Source organism: Panulirus ornatus, chromosome 1, assembly GCF_036320965.1.
Source record: "Panulirus ornatus isolate Po-2019 chromosome 1, ASM3632096v1, whole genome shotgun sequence".
Classification (NCBI taxonomy): domain Eukaryota; kingdom Metazoa; phylum Arthropoda; class Malacostraca; order Decapoda; family Palinuridae; genus Panulirus; species Panulirus ornatus.
In genome coordinates, this window is record NC_092224.1 from 98164769 (window position 1) to 98178382 (window position 13614).

Here is a 13614-nt window from a genome sequence, read left to right on the forward strand (position 1 = left end):
GAGATGCATTATACACCCATAGAGTACAAGAAGAGGGCATGGTAAGGTGCATCAGTCCTCAGGTCAAATGTATGGAGTAAAACCATTTTTTTGTTATCTGTATATATATATATATATATATATATATATATATATATATATATATATATATATATATATATATATATATATATATATATATATATATATATATACCTACCTTGAGCCAGGTACCTATTTCATCGACCATCCCTTAGGAGTGGATGAACAGCTGGGTTGGCAATGGACCGAGTGTCGCATCCAGGATTCGAACCTATGCGCTCGACCCTTGGCGGCCCCTGATTGCGTCACGGTCAGGAACGCTAACCGCCACACCGCGGGAGTCCATGTGATTACGTCGAATATTGACCGAAAAGACAAAGAATTTTAGGAAGAATTTTGGATGGGGAGCTTGCTGACGGGCGCATGAATAACATGGTAAACAAGAGGATGTTAAGAATGCAGAAGAAATTGAGGAAAGGAACGAAGCTTTTGGCTCAAGCGAGGGTTTTAAGAGTGGGAAGAGTTAGTGGAGTAGGAAGCTGTTGGAGGATTGTTAAGACGGGAGTGCGGGTGATCTACAAGAAAATGGAGGTAGGGTAGGTTGGAGCCGCGGTGGTCAACTGGGATGCGAACCTGATACATGAGAAGCGAAGGACGAATGAAATCTCTCGCAACACTCATTGAATTGAAAGAAATTTCATGAAATTCTTGCAACGTTTTCTTCTTTCTCTGTCGTCTAGCAACCTCTTCATAGTTTTGTGCCAAAATAGAATTGATTTTTCCACTTTTTTGACACGTATTTTTCCCTCATCTACTTATATCGATTTTTTCATATGATTAGCATCTCTCTCTCTCTCTCTCTCTCTCTCTCTCTCTCTCTCTCTCTCTCTCTCTCTCATATATATATATATATATATATATATATATATATATATATATATATATATATATATATATATATATATATATTCTTTTCTTTCAAACTATTCGCCATTTCCCGCATTAGCGAGGTAGCGTTAAGAACAGAGGACTGGGCCTTTGAGGGAATACCCTCACCTGGCGCAATTCTCTGTTCCCTCTTTTGGAAAATTAAAAAAAAAAAAAAAAAAAAAAAAAAAAAAAACGAGAGGGGAGGATTTCCAGCCCCCCGCTCCCTCCCCTTTTAGTCGCCTTCTACGACACGCAGGGAATACGTGGGAAGTATTCTTTCTCCCCTATCCCCTATCATATATATATATGAGGTGATTCGAACCCACGCACTCAACCTAAGGAGGCCCCCGGGTCAGCAAGGCTATAACCGTTACATCACAGTGGTACGTGGAGAAGGTGAAGCATAGAGAGGATTGTGTGTGCGTGTACTTGAAGCTGGTCACTGAGTACACCTACACTGTCTTGGCGTGGTAGGGTATAGTGGACAACGGCCGGGCTCATAACGTCTTCGATGTGGCCCGGGCTATCGTGCCAGCCTATGCGGCACTTCAGCAACCCGGAATTATTCCCTGAAACAACGCTTGGAAGGAGGCAGAAGTGATATTGTGACAGTGATTGTGTCAGCGTCGCGTCGCCTCGCCGCAGTGTATCGAGACAGACTTCCCCAGAACTTTTTAAAGGGGAAGTAAATGTTTATAGTTGTGTTACTGGAGTGATAGTTTTCATGCATGGTGTTTTGACAAGAAAATAGTGAAGTTGGAGAAAAATGTAGCTTAGACATTGAAGCTTATTGATTCAGTGGTGAAATTGATGAGAACTGCTATTGACGTTTGTGTGAATAAATTGTACATTTCCTTTTCCATAGCCAGAGGTTGAACCATTATGTGACGTTCATTTTTTCATTCATTTCAAGCTAAAAGTTTGTTTTCTAAATTGTTTCTTACATTTTTCATATGTATATATATGTATGTGTGTGTGTGTGTGTGTATATATATATGTATACTATCCCTGGGGATAGGGGTGAAAGAATGCTTCCCACGTGTTCCTCGCGTGTCGTAGAAAGCGACTAGAGGGGACGGGAGCGGGGGGCCGGAAATCCTCCCCTCCTTGTATTAACTTTCTAAAATGGGAAACAGAAGAAGGAGTCACGCGGGGAGTGCTCATCCTCCTCGAAGGCTCAGAGTGGGGTGCCTAAATGTGTGTGGATGTAACCAAGATGTGAAAAAAGGAGAGATAGGTAGTATGTTTGAGGAAAGGAACCTGGATGTTTTGGCTCTGAGTGAAACGAAGCTCAAGGGTAAAGGGGAAGAGTGGTTTGGAAATGTCTGGGGAGTGAAGTCAGGGGTTAGTGAGAGGACAAGAGCAAGGGAAGGAGTAGCAATACTCCTGAAACAGGAGTTGTGGGAGTATGTGATAGAATGTAAGAAAGTAAATTCTCGATTAATATGGGTAAAATTGAAAGTTGATGGAGAGAGGTGGGTGATTATTGGTGCATATGCACCTGGGCATGAGAAGAAAGATCATGAGAGGCAAGTGTTTTGGGAGCAGCTAAATGAGTGTGTTAGCGGTTTTGATGCACGAGACCGGGTTATAGTGATGGGTGATTTGAATGCAAAGGTGAGTAATGTGGCAGTTGAGGGAATAATTGGTATGCATGGGGTGTTCAGTGTTGTAAATGGAAATGGTGAAGAGCTTGTAGATTTATGTGCTGAAAAAGGACTGATGATTGGGAATACCTGGTTTAAAAAGCGAGATATACATAAGTATACTTATGTAAGTAGGAGAGATGGCCAGAGAGCATTATTGGATTACGTGTTAATTGACAGGCGTGCGAAAGAGAGACTTTTGGATGTCAATGTGCTGAGAGGTGCAACTGGAGGGATGTCTGATCATTATCTTGTGGAGGCTAAGGTGAAGATTAGTATGGGTTTTCAGAAAAGAAGAGTGAATGTTGGGGTGAAGAAGGTGGTGAGAGTAAGTGAGCTTGGGAAGGAGACCTGTGTGAAGAAGTATCAGGAGAGACTATGTACAGAATGGAAAAAGGTGAGAACAATGGAAGTAAGGGGAGTGGGGGAGGAATGGGATGTATTTAGGGAATCAGTGATGGATTGCGCAAAAGATGCTTGTGGCATGAGAAGAGTGGGAGGTGGGCTGTTTAGAAAGGGTAGTGAGTGGTGGGATGAAGAAGTAAGAGTATTAGTGAAAGAGAAGAGAGAGGCATTTGGACGATTTTTGCAGGGAAAAAATGCAATTGAGTGGGAGAAGTATAAAAGAAAGAGACAGGAGGTCAAGAGAAAGGTGCAAGAGGTGAAAAAAAGGGCAAATGAGAGTTGGGGTGAGAGACTATCAGTAAATTTTAGGGAGAATAAAAAGATGTTCTGGAAGGAGGTAAATAGGGTGCGTAAGACAAGGGAGCAAATGGGAACTTCAGTGAAGGGCGCAAATGGGGAGGTGATAACAAGTAGTGGTGATGTGAGAAGGAGATGGAATGAGTATTTTGAAGGTTTGTTGAATGTGTCTGATGACAGAGTGGCAGATATAGGGTGTTTGGGTCGAGGTGGTGTGCAAAGTGAGAGGGTTAGGGAAAATGATTTGGTAAACAGAGAAGAGGTAGTAAAAGCTTTGCGGAAGATGAAAGCCGGCAAGGCAGCAGGTTTGGATGGTATTGCTGTGGAATTTATTAAAAAAGGGGGTGACTGTATTGTTGACTGGTTGGTAAGGTTATTTAATGTATGTATGACTCATGGTGAGGTGCCTGAGGATTGGCGGAATGCGTGCATAGTGCCATTGTACAAAGGCAAAGGGGATAAGAGTGAATGCTCAAATTACAGAGGTATAAGTTTGTTGAGTATTCCTGGTAAATTATATGGGAGGGTATTGATTGAGAGGGTGAAGGCATGTACAGAGCATCAGATTGGGGAAGAGCAGTGTGGTTTCAGAAGTGGTAGAGGATGTGTGGATCAGGTGTTTGCTTTGAAGAATGTATGTGAGAAATACTTAGAAAAGCAAATGGATTTGTATGTAGCATTTATGGATCTGGAGAAGGCATATGATAGAGTTGATAGAGATGCTCTGTGGAAGGTATTAAGAATATATGGTGTGGGAGGCAAGTTGTTAGAAGCAGTGAAAAGTTTTTATCGAGGATGTAAGGCATGTGTACGTGTAGGAAGAGAGGAAAGTGATTGGTTCTCAGTGAATGTAGGTTTGCGGCAGGGGTGTGTGATGTCTCCATGGTTGTTTAATTTGTTTATGGATGGGGTTGTTAGGGAGGTAAATGCAAGAGTCTTGGAAAGAGGGGCAAGTATGAAGTCTGTTGGGGATGAGAGAGCTTGGGAAGTGAGTCAGTTGTTGTTCGCTGATGATACAGCGCTGGTGGCGGATTCATGTGAGAAACTGCAGAAGCTGGTGACGGAGTTTGGTAAAGTGTGTGGAAGAAGAAAGTTAAGAGTAAATGTGAATAAGAGCAAGATTATTAGGTACAGTAGGGTTGAGGGTCAAGTCAATTGGGAGGTGAGTTTGAATGGTGAAAAACTGGAGGAAGTGAAGTGTTTTAGATATCTTGGAGTGGATCTGTCAGCGGATGGAACCATGGAAGCGGAAGTGGATCATAGGGTGGGGGAGGGGGCGAAAATTTTGGGAGCCTTGAAAAATGTGTGGAAGTCGAGAACATTATCCCGGAAAGCAAAAATGGGTATGTTTGAAGGAATAGTAGTTCCAACAATGTTGTATGGTTGCGAGGCGTGGGCTATGGATAGAGTTGTGCGCAGGAGGATGGATGTGCTGGAAATGAGATGTTTGAGGACAATGTGTGGTGTGAGGTGGTTTGATCGAGTAAGTAACGTAAGGGTAAGAGAGATGTGTGGAAATAAAAAGAGCGTGGTTGAGAGAGCAGAAGAGGGTGTTTTAAAATGGTTTGGGCACATGGAGAGAATGAGTGAGGAAAGATTGACCAAGAGGATATATGTGTCAGAGGTGGAGGGAACGAGGAGAAGAGGGAGACCAAATTGGAGGTGGAAAGATGGAGTGAAAAAGATTTTGTGTGATTCGGGGCCTGAACATGCAGGAGGGTGAAAGGAGGGCAAGGAATAGAGTGAATTGGAGCGATGTGGTATACAGGGGTTGACGTGCTGTCAGTGGATTGAATCAAGGCATGTGAAGCGTCCGGGGTAAACCATGGAAAGCTGTGTAGGTATGTATATTTGTGTGTGTGGACGTGTGTATGTACATGTGTATGGGGGGGGGTTGGGCCATTTCTTTCGTCTGTTTCCTTGCGCTACCTCGCAAACGCGGGAGACAGCGACAAAGTATAAAAAAAAAAAAAAAAAAAAAATATATATATATATATATATATATATATATATATATATATATTGCAGTATCCATCAGCATTCTCTCTCTCTCTCTCTCTCTCTCTCTCTCTCTCTCTCTCTCTCTCTCTCTCTCTCTCTCTCTCTCTCTCCTCTCAAGTTGATTATTCTTCTCGTCTATGATTCGACATCAAAAGGAAAAGATCTGAATTAAATATTGACAAGGATGTTCAGGGAAGACGGGAGGCAGCCTTGGGTCTCTTTGTGGCCACGACGTGAGAGGGCCGGGATTAAGAATTTAAAGAATGGCGGTGACGAGGAGAGAGAGAGAGAGAGAGAGAGAGAGAGAGAGAGAGAGAGAGAGAGAGAGAGAGAGAGAGAGAGAGAGAGAGAGAGGCGCTTCTTGTGTAAGAGTGAGCCACGAGACTGCCATAAGATTGAGCGAGCGCGTGTCTCTCACTGCTACGTATGTATGTATACATTAGTCATACAAACCCACGAACTCAATTTCATGGGTTCTCGTAGATTCAGTAATGCGCTTCAGTCAGGAGCAGGGAAGTGACGGACGCCTTCGGAGTGAGAAGTTTCTCGACGTGGCAATACTTCTTTTCGTCCATTGACGATGAAACAAGCTCTTTGAAGGTAACTTTTCTCTTGCTGTTCAACCATACGAAGGCATAATCCGGTAACACCTATATATACATGTTACCGGACTCTACCTGTTTAAGGTTACACCGCGTGTGAAGTGAAACAAAAAATGAGAAATATATAACTGCATAACAGTGCTAGCTATTATATATATATATTTATATATATATATATGTATATATATATATATATATATATATATATATATATATATATATATATATATATATATATATATATATATATGTGTGTGTGTGTGTGTGTGTGTATATATATATATATATATATATATATATATATATATATATATATTTTTTTTTTTTTTTTTTTTTGTCGCTGTCTCCCGCGTTTGCGAGGTAGCGCAAGGAAACAGACGAAAGAAATGGCCCAACCCACCCCCATACACATGTATATACATACGTCCACACACGCAAATATACATACCTACACAGCTTTCCTTGGTTTACCCCAGACGCCTCACATGCCTTGATTCAGTCCACTGACAGCACGTCAACCTCGGTATACCACATCGCTCCAATTCACTCTATTCCTTGCCCTCCTCTCACCCTCCTGCATGTTCAGGCCCCGATCACACAAAATCTTTTTCACTCCATCTTTCCACCTCCAATTTGGTCTCCCTCTTCTCCTCGTTCCCTCCACCTCCGACACATATATTCTCTTGGTCAATCTTTCCTCACTCATTCTCTCCATGTGCCCGAACCATTTCAAAACACCCTCTTCTGCTCTCTCAACCACGCTCTTTTTATTTCCACACATCTCTCTTACCCTTACGTTACTTACTCGATCAAACCACCTCACACCACATATTGTCCTCAAACATCTCATTTCCAGCACATCCATCCTCCTGCGCACAACTCTATCCATAGCCCACGTCTCGCAACCATACAACATTGTTGGAACCACTGTTCCTTCAAACATACCCATTTTTGCTTTCCGAGATAATGTTCTCGACTTCCACACATTCTTCAAGGCTCCCAGAATTTTCGCCCCCTCCCCCACCCTATGATCCACTTCCACTTCCATGGTTCCATCCGCTGCCAGATCCACTCCAGATATCTAAAACACTTCACTTCCTCCAGTTTTTCTCTATTCAAACTCACCTCCCAATTGACTTGACCCTCAACCCTACTTTACCTAATAACCTTGCTCTTATTCATATTTACTCTTAACTTTCTTCTTTCACACACTTTACCAAACTCAGTCACCAGCTTCTGCAGTTTCTCACATGAATCAGCCACCAGCGCTGTATCATCAGCGAACAACAACTGACTCACTTCCTAAGCTCTCTCATCCCCAACAGACTTCATACTTGCCCCTCTTTCCAAAACTCTTGCATTCACCTCCCTAACAACCCCATCCATAAACAAATTAAACAACCATGGAGACATCACACACCCCTGCCGCAAACCTACATTCACTGAGAACCAATCACTTTCCTCTCTTCCTATACGTACACATGCCTTACATCCTTGATAAAAACTTTTCACTGCTTCTAACAACTTGCCTCCCACACCATATATTCTTAATACCTTCCACAGAGCATCTCTATCAACTCTATCATATGCCTTCTCCAGATCCATAAATGCTACATGCAAATCCATTTGCTTTTCTAAGTATTTCTCACATACATTCTTCAAAGCAAACACCTGATCCACACATCCTCTACCACTTCTGAAACCACACTGCTCTTCCCCAATATATATATATATATATATTTTTTTTTTTTTTTGCTTTCTCGCTGTCTCCCGCGTGGGGCCAGGTGACGATATTCCAAAAAAGGCCCAGTCCTCTGTTCTTAACGCTACCTCGCTAACGCGGGAAATGGCGAATAGTTTAAATAAAAGATATATATATATATATATATATATATATATATATATATATATATATATATATATATATATATATATATATATATATATATATATATATATATATATATATATATATATATATATATATATATGGATGTGGGGCATGGGCAACAGTTTAGACTGTGCAGGGGAGGGTGCAAGTGCTGGAAATGAAATGAATGAGGTCATTATGTGGTGTGAGGTGGTTTGATCGAGTAAGTAATGAAAGGGTAAAAGAAAATTGTGGTAATAAAAAGAGTGTGGCTGAGAGGGCTGGAGAGGGTGTGCTGAAATGGTTTGGACGTAAGGAGAGAATCAGAGAGGAAAAGTTGAGAAAGAGGATGTATGTGTTAAAAGTAGAGGGAACGAGAACGGGGTGACCAAATTGGAGGTGGAAGGATGGAGCTTAAAGGATTAGATATTGAGCGATCGGACAGGAGTGTAAATAACGTGCCCGGGATAGAGTGAATTGGAATGATGTGGTATGCAAGGGTCGATATGGTGTCAGGGGGTTGAACCAGGGCATGGGATGCGTCCGGGGTAAACCATGGAAAGGTCTGTGGGGGCCTGGATGTGGGTGGATAGGGAGCTGTGGTTTCGGTGCATTACACATGACAGTTACGCTCAGGATGTGAGCGGATACGGACTTTCTTCATCTGTTCCTGTCACTACATTGCAGTATGGATAATCATTAAGGAGCACTGACACCCAATGCCTTTCTTGACGACTGAGCTACAATATCGTCCACTTCTGGTTAAGAGTTCTGCTACCACTTGTCTTCTCATCAAGTCATTTCCATGACTCTTTCGGCCCGCTTGTCATCTTGTCCTAAGTACACTATATCAGTCTTGCAGTTAACATATTCAGCAATGCTTCATAAGGCTCACTACATTTTTTTCTTTTTCACATCGTTGTTTGTTGCCACCTCTTAGTCAGCTGTAATCATTATCGCCCTTAGTTGTTCTCTTACCCTGACCTTAACCATCCAGTAAATTATCTTCTTTCTAATACTCATCTATACTCTCTCTCTCTCTCTCTGCCCACATCTCTCATCTTGCATCTTTTCAGCTCTCTTACATTTCTCTTGGACTCCTCTCAATCATCCGCACTTCTTCCATGAAGATAGTGTACTTACACTTTTTTTGCCTTTTTTTTTAGGTACTTGACTTTTTTTACTCGACCTTTTACTACCCTTTTTCATAAGTCTGCATTTCCCCCATTCGCATCAAACACACTTCAGCAGCCCACTTAAACGCTGCTTCCTTAAGTACTTGTCACTCCAGTTCCACTTCCGTATTTTCATCTACTCTCAAACAGTACCATTCTTTACGAAGACCATCTTTGCAAGCCTTTATTTTTTCACTTTCATCACTTCTTTCACTCATGTCATTTTCTCTTTTTTTTTTTTTCTAAACTCATCACCAGCTTACACGCCTGTCTCCGCTAAGAAATGTAAAACGTTCCACCAGCCGCTCTTCTCAGCATTTTCACATTTGTCCATCGCTCCTTTGCTTGCCTGTCACTTAACACTTAATGCATAAACACTCATTGACCTGAAACCCCGCTAACTCACTCACCTATTCATATGAATGCCATAATTATAAAACATTTCGTTTCCAATCTCCAATCTTCTCTCACGGTGCAATCCAACAAGATTTCGCCTTTTTTTTTCTTTTTAGTTACACCAGAGACCACATCCTTCCTCACTGAATAATAGCCTCAGTTGCCTCCCCACTGAATAATAGCCTCAGTTGCTATATCTCCCACTTTTGCATTCACATCCCCCTGGCACCAAGATTTGAGTCTCTTGCATATGAACTCTGAACTACAATTATAAGGCTTAAAAAACAACTTAGTGTGACCATGTGTCATTCATTTTTCAACTCGTACAAAATGTTGTAAGATATGTAGGGTAGTGCTCTGCCTATCTCCTCCTTTATCTCTCATATTCCCTCTCTTTCTCTCTACCCATCTCTCTCCTTTATCTCTCATATTCTCTCTCTTTCTCTCTACCCATCTCTCCTTTATCTCTTATATTCTCTCTATTTCTCTCTACCCATCTCTCTCCTTTATCTCTCATATTCTCTCTCTTTCTCTCTACCCATCTCTCCTTTATCTCTTATATTCTCTCTCTTTCTCTCTACCCATCTCTCTCCTTTATCTCTCATATTCTCTCTTTCTCTCTACCCATCTCTCTCCTCTATCTCTTATATTCTTTCTCTTTCTCTCTACCCATCTCTCTCCTTTATCTCTCATATTCTCTCTCTTTCTCTCTACCCATCTCTCTCCTTTATCTCTCATATCTCTCCCTTTCTCTCCACCCATCTCTCTCCTTTTCTCCAGATCTCATCAACAACCACCACCACCTCCATGTACTGAGACAACTTCCCGTCCCCGGCAGGACTCGCCTCAGAAAATCCCTTCACACCGTCTCATATTCAGGCGAAATTCGAGGAAGGAGCACATTAATCCATCTCTCTCTCCTTACACGGAATTTTAAAGACCACGCAACGACGAGAGATCAAGGAAGCGAAAATATTCCTCGGGGAAACTAATATCACAAGCAAATGCAATTACGTCGCGTTTTACGAAGGAGGCTCTCCCTCCTCTGACCACCTCCACCCCCACCCCTCCCACTTCCACCTCTCTCTCTCTCTCTCTCTCTCTCTCTCTCTCTCTCTCTCTCTCTCTCTCTCTCTCTCTCTCTCTCTCTCTCTCTCATCTCTCTCTCTCTCCTCGCCTTCAAAGGCAGCCTAGAGCGGGATTGAGCTAGATTTGTTTCCAGGCTGTACAAGATTCGTGTCATCGAATGCCATGGGGAGGAAGGAGGGAGGGAGGCGGACGTCGTCCAAATCCAGGCTATGCGGGGAGGAATCACAGAGGCCGGCTGGATTCTCGTTGTCCCAGATTTGTATACAGGTTGTCGTAAGCCGTGCATGATTTGCGTCGGCTGAACTGTGATGGACAGGAGCCCTGTGTCTCGATTTTGGGAGAGGAGAGAGAGGCTGTAGCCTGGCTGTGGAGGACTTTGTGTGTGTGTGTGTGTGTGTGTGTGTGTGTGTGTGTGTTGGAAGGAGGGTAGTTTGCGGACACTGAGGTCAAGCAAGAGCCGTGTTGTGAACCATATTCTCGTTTTCTATATAAATGGAGGAGGACGAATGTACTGTATCGTCAGCACCGACGCAAGATTTCTCTCACTAAAGAATGAAAATACAGATTTTTCTTCATGGATTTGATCTCTGTGTTAGTCTTAAGGAGCAGGTTAGTAAATCACGATTGCAAATGGTTTGTTTAAGGGCATCAGAATTACTCAGAAAACAGATGATAATAGAAAACATGGCATTACCAGTTTCAAGTCAAAGTTCGGCTGTGACAGAAGCACTTTCCCTTGTTTCTACATCTTACCTCTGATGATCCTTCTTGTGGATCAGTTCAGGCTCGGCCTTGATGTGGGGCTTCTGTCCGCGACCGGAGTATCCATTTAGTGCATATATACGTAATGAGGTAAAGATGGCCCTGCCACTTATAGCAGCGCATACTAGAGCTCTCCTCTCTCACTAGCAGAGAAATCTAAGTTAGTCTGGCAAATTCCAGCAAGAATTAGATAATACTGATGTTGTTACACTGGTTTATTAAACAAGCAAATGCCATTCACGTGCTAGTAGACGATCGTGTTAACCAGTTCCTCCGACATTTCATTCACCCTCTTATATCTTTCCACTCATTGCCTAATTAGGAAGACTCCTATGTACCGCTAACCATGACATGATTTATATGTTGGAGTTTCTCTTCATTTGAATCCATTAGCTTCTCCTCCGCCCATTAGTGAGAGGAAAGAAAATTTTTAACGACTTAGGACAGTTAACACCAGACTTCGCCAGGATATGTCGGTGGAGTACACGAAACATGGTCAAATTTGATGCCTCCAAGGCCCAGTATCTGCTTATATCTTAATCGAAAATTCCTCACAACTTTCCTCTCTCTTTTGACGGTCCTGTAATTCCACCTCTGGACTCTATGAGCATACTTGATACTACTGTAACATCCACTCCATCTGGAAAATCCTGCATTACGGAAATAGCTAAGTGTGCCCACGAGAAACTGGGAGTCCTGTTTAGATGTCGAAAACATCTTTTCTTCCGAACAGTTGCTCCGTTAATGCAAAAGATTGATTCGTCCTTGTATGGATTACTGCTCTCTCGGTTAGGTTCGTTCTAGATCTGCATCCTCATTTGACGGAGTTGAACCGAAAGACGTCAGACTTATAAGCTCCCCAAGGTTAGCTTCAGACTTGACCCCCCTTGCACTACGCCACAGTGTTGGTTCACTTTCCCTCTTTTATAGGTATTACTTTGGTTTTTGCTCCAGAGAGCTAGCTGCTTGTGATTGTCCAAGATACGCTCGTTGTCTGTCTTGGACAATCACATGTTTACCAAATGGCGTCCTAGCTACGTCTCTTCCTTGTATATCAACAGACTGTTATATTTTTCTCTTGTGTCTCCCCTGATGGTGCGATTATTGCACGAAAATGCGCTTGGGAACTTATCATGTTTCATTTTCCCCGTGGACTCATAGGAATATACTTGATCACGCGCATAATTCTGATCCTTTCCAATATATATATAGTGAAGAAGTATTCTTTTTCCCGTATCCCCAGAGATAGATGTGGCACTAGAATGCTGCCACGAAGGTATGTATACAAACATATATATATATATATATATATATATATATATATATATATATATATATATATATATATATATATATATATATATATATATATATGACCAGCTTCATATGCTTTCTTGATTAAGTTTTATTTGAAATGTACTCCATGGTCCTTTTTCACATGATAATTGTGCTGTGATGTGTAAACTTAGTTTTTCATCTTAAGTATGTAAGCCATTTGTCTGACCACTGCTGCCTTTTGTCTCATATTTCTGCAGTATTTTGATCTCCCTGTTACCCTGTGTGTGTGCGTATGTCTATGTGTGTGATGATTAGAATATGATAGTGTCTCTTTCTTCTTCAAATGGCCTCTGTTTCTCTTGAACTGGAGTGGCACCCCAACATTATTAAGATACAAGGTTCTATATATATATATATATATATATATATATATATATATATATATATATATATATATATATATATATATATATATATATATATATATATATATATAAGGGAGCGGGGGGCTGGAAATCCTCCCCTCTCGTTTTTTTTATTTCTTTTTTTAATTTTCCAAAAGAAGGAACAGAGAAGAGGGCCAGGTGAGGATATTCCCTCAAAGGCCCAGTCCTCTGTTCTTAACGCTACCTCGCTATTGCGGGAAATAGCGAATAGTATGAAAAAAAAAAAAAAAAAAAATATATATTCATACATAGGTTTGTATAGATACTTTCGTGACAGCATACTAGTGCCACATCCGAGGCAACGATCCGTAATATCACCAGCCACCTCCCCTGCAGCCAGCCACCTTGACATATCACACTCCTCCACACAGCACGGGACGTTCCATCTCCATTACCACCTTCGCTGCGGATGACTACTACAAATTCTTCTCCCCCCCGCCCCTCTCTCTCTCTCTCTCTCTCTCTCTCTCTCTCTCTCTCTCTCTCTCTCTCTCTCTCTCTCTCCAAACCCTCCCTTCGAACGAACCTCCCTCCCTCCCTCCGCTAAGGGTCGAGGGGTGGTTCTTCTTGAGGAAGATGTTCGCTTGCCTAACGGAGAGGCTAGTGAATCTCTCTCCCTCTCTCCCCAAACATGTCCACACCTCTACGGGGTAGTGAGAGAGAGAGAGAGAGAGAGAGAGAGAGAGAGAGAGAGAG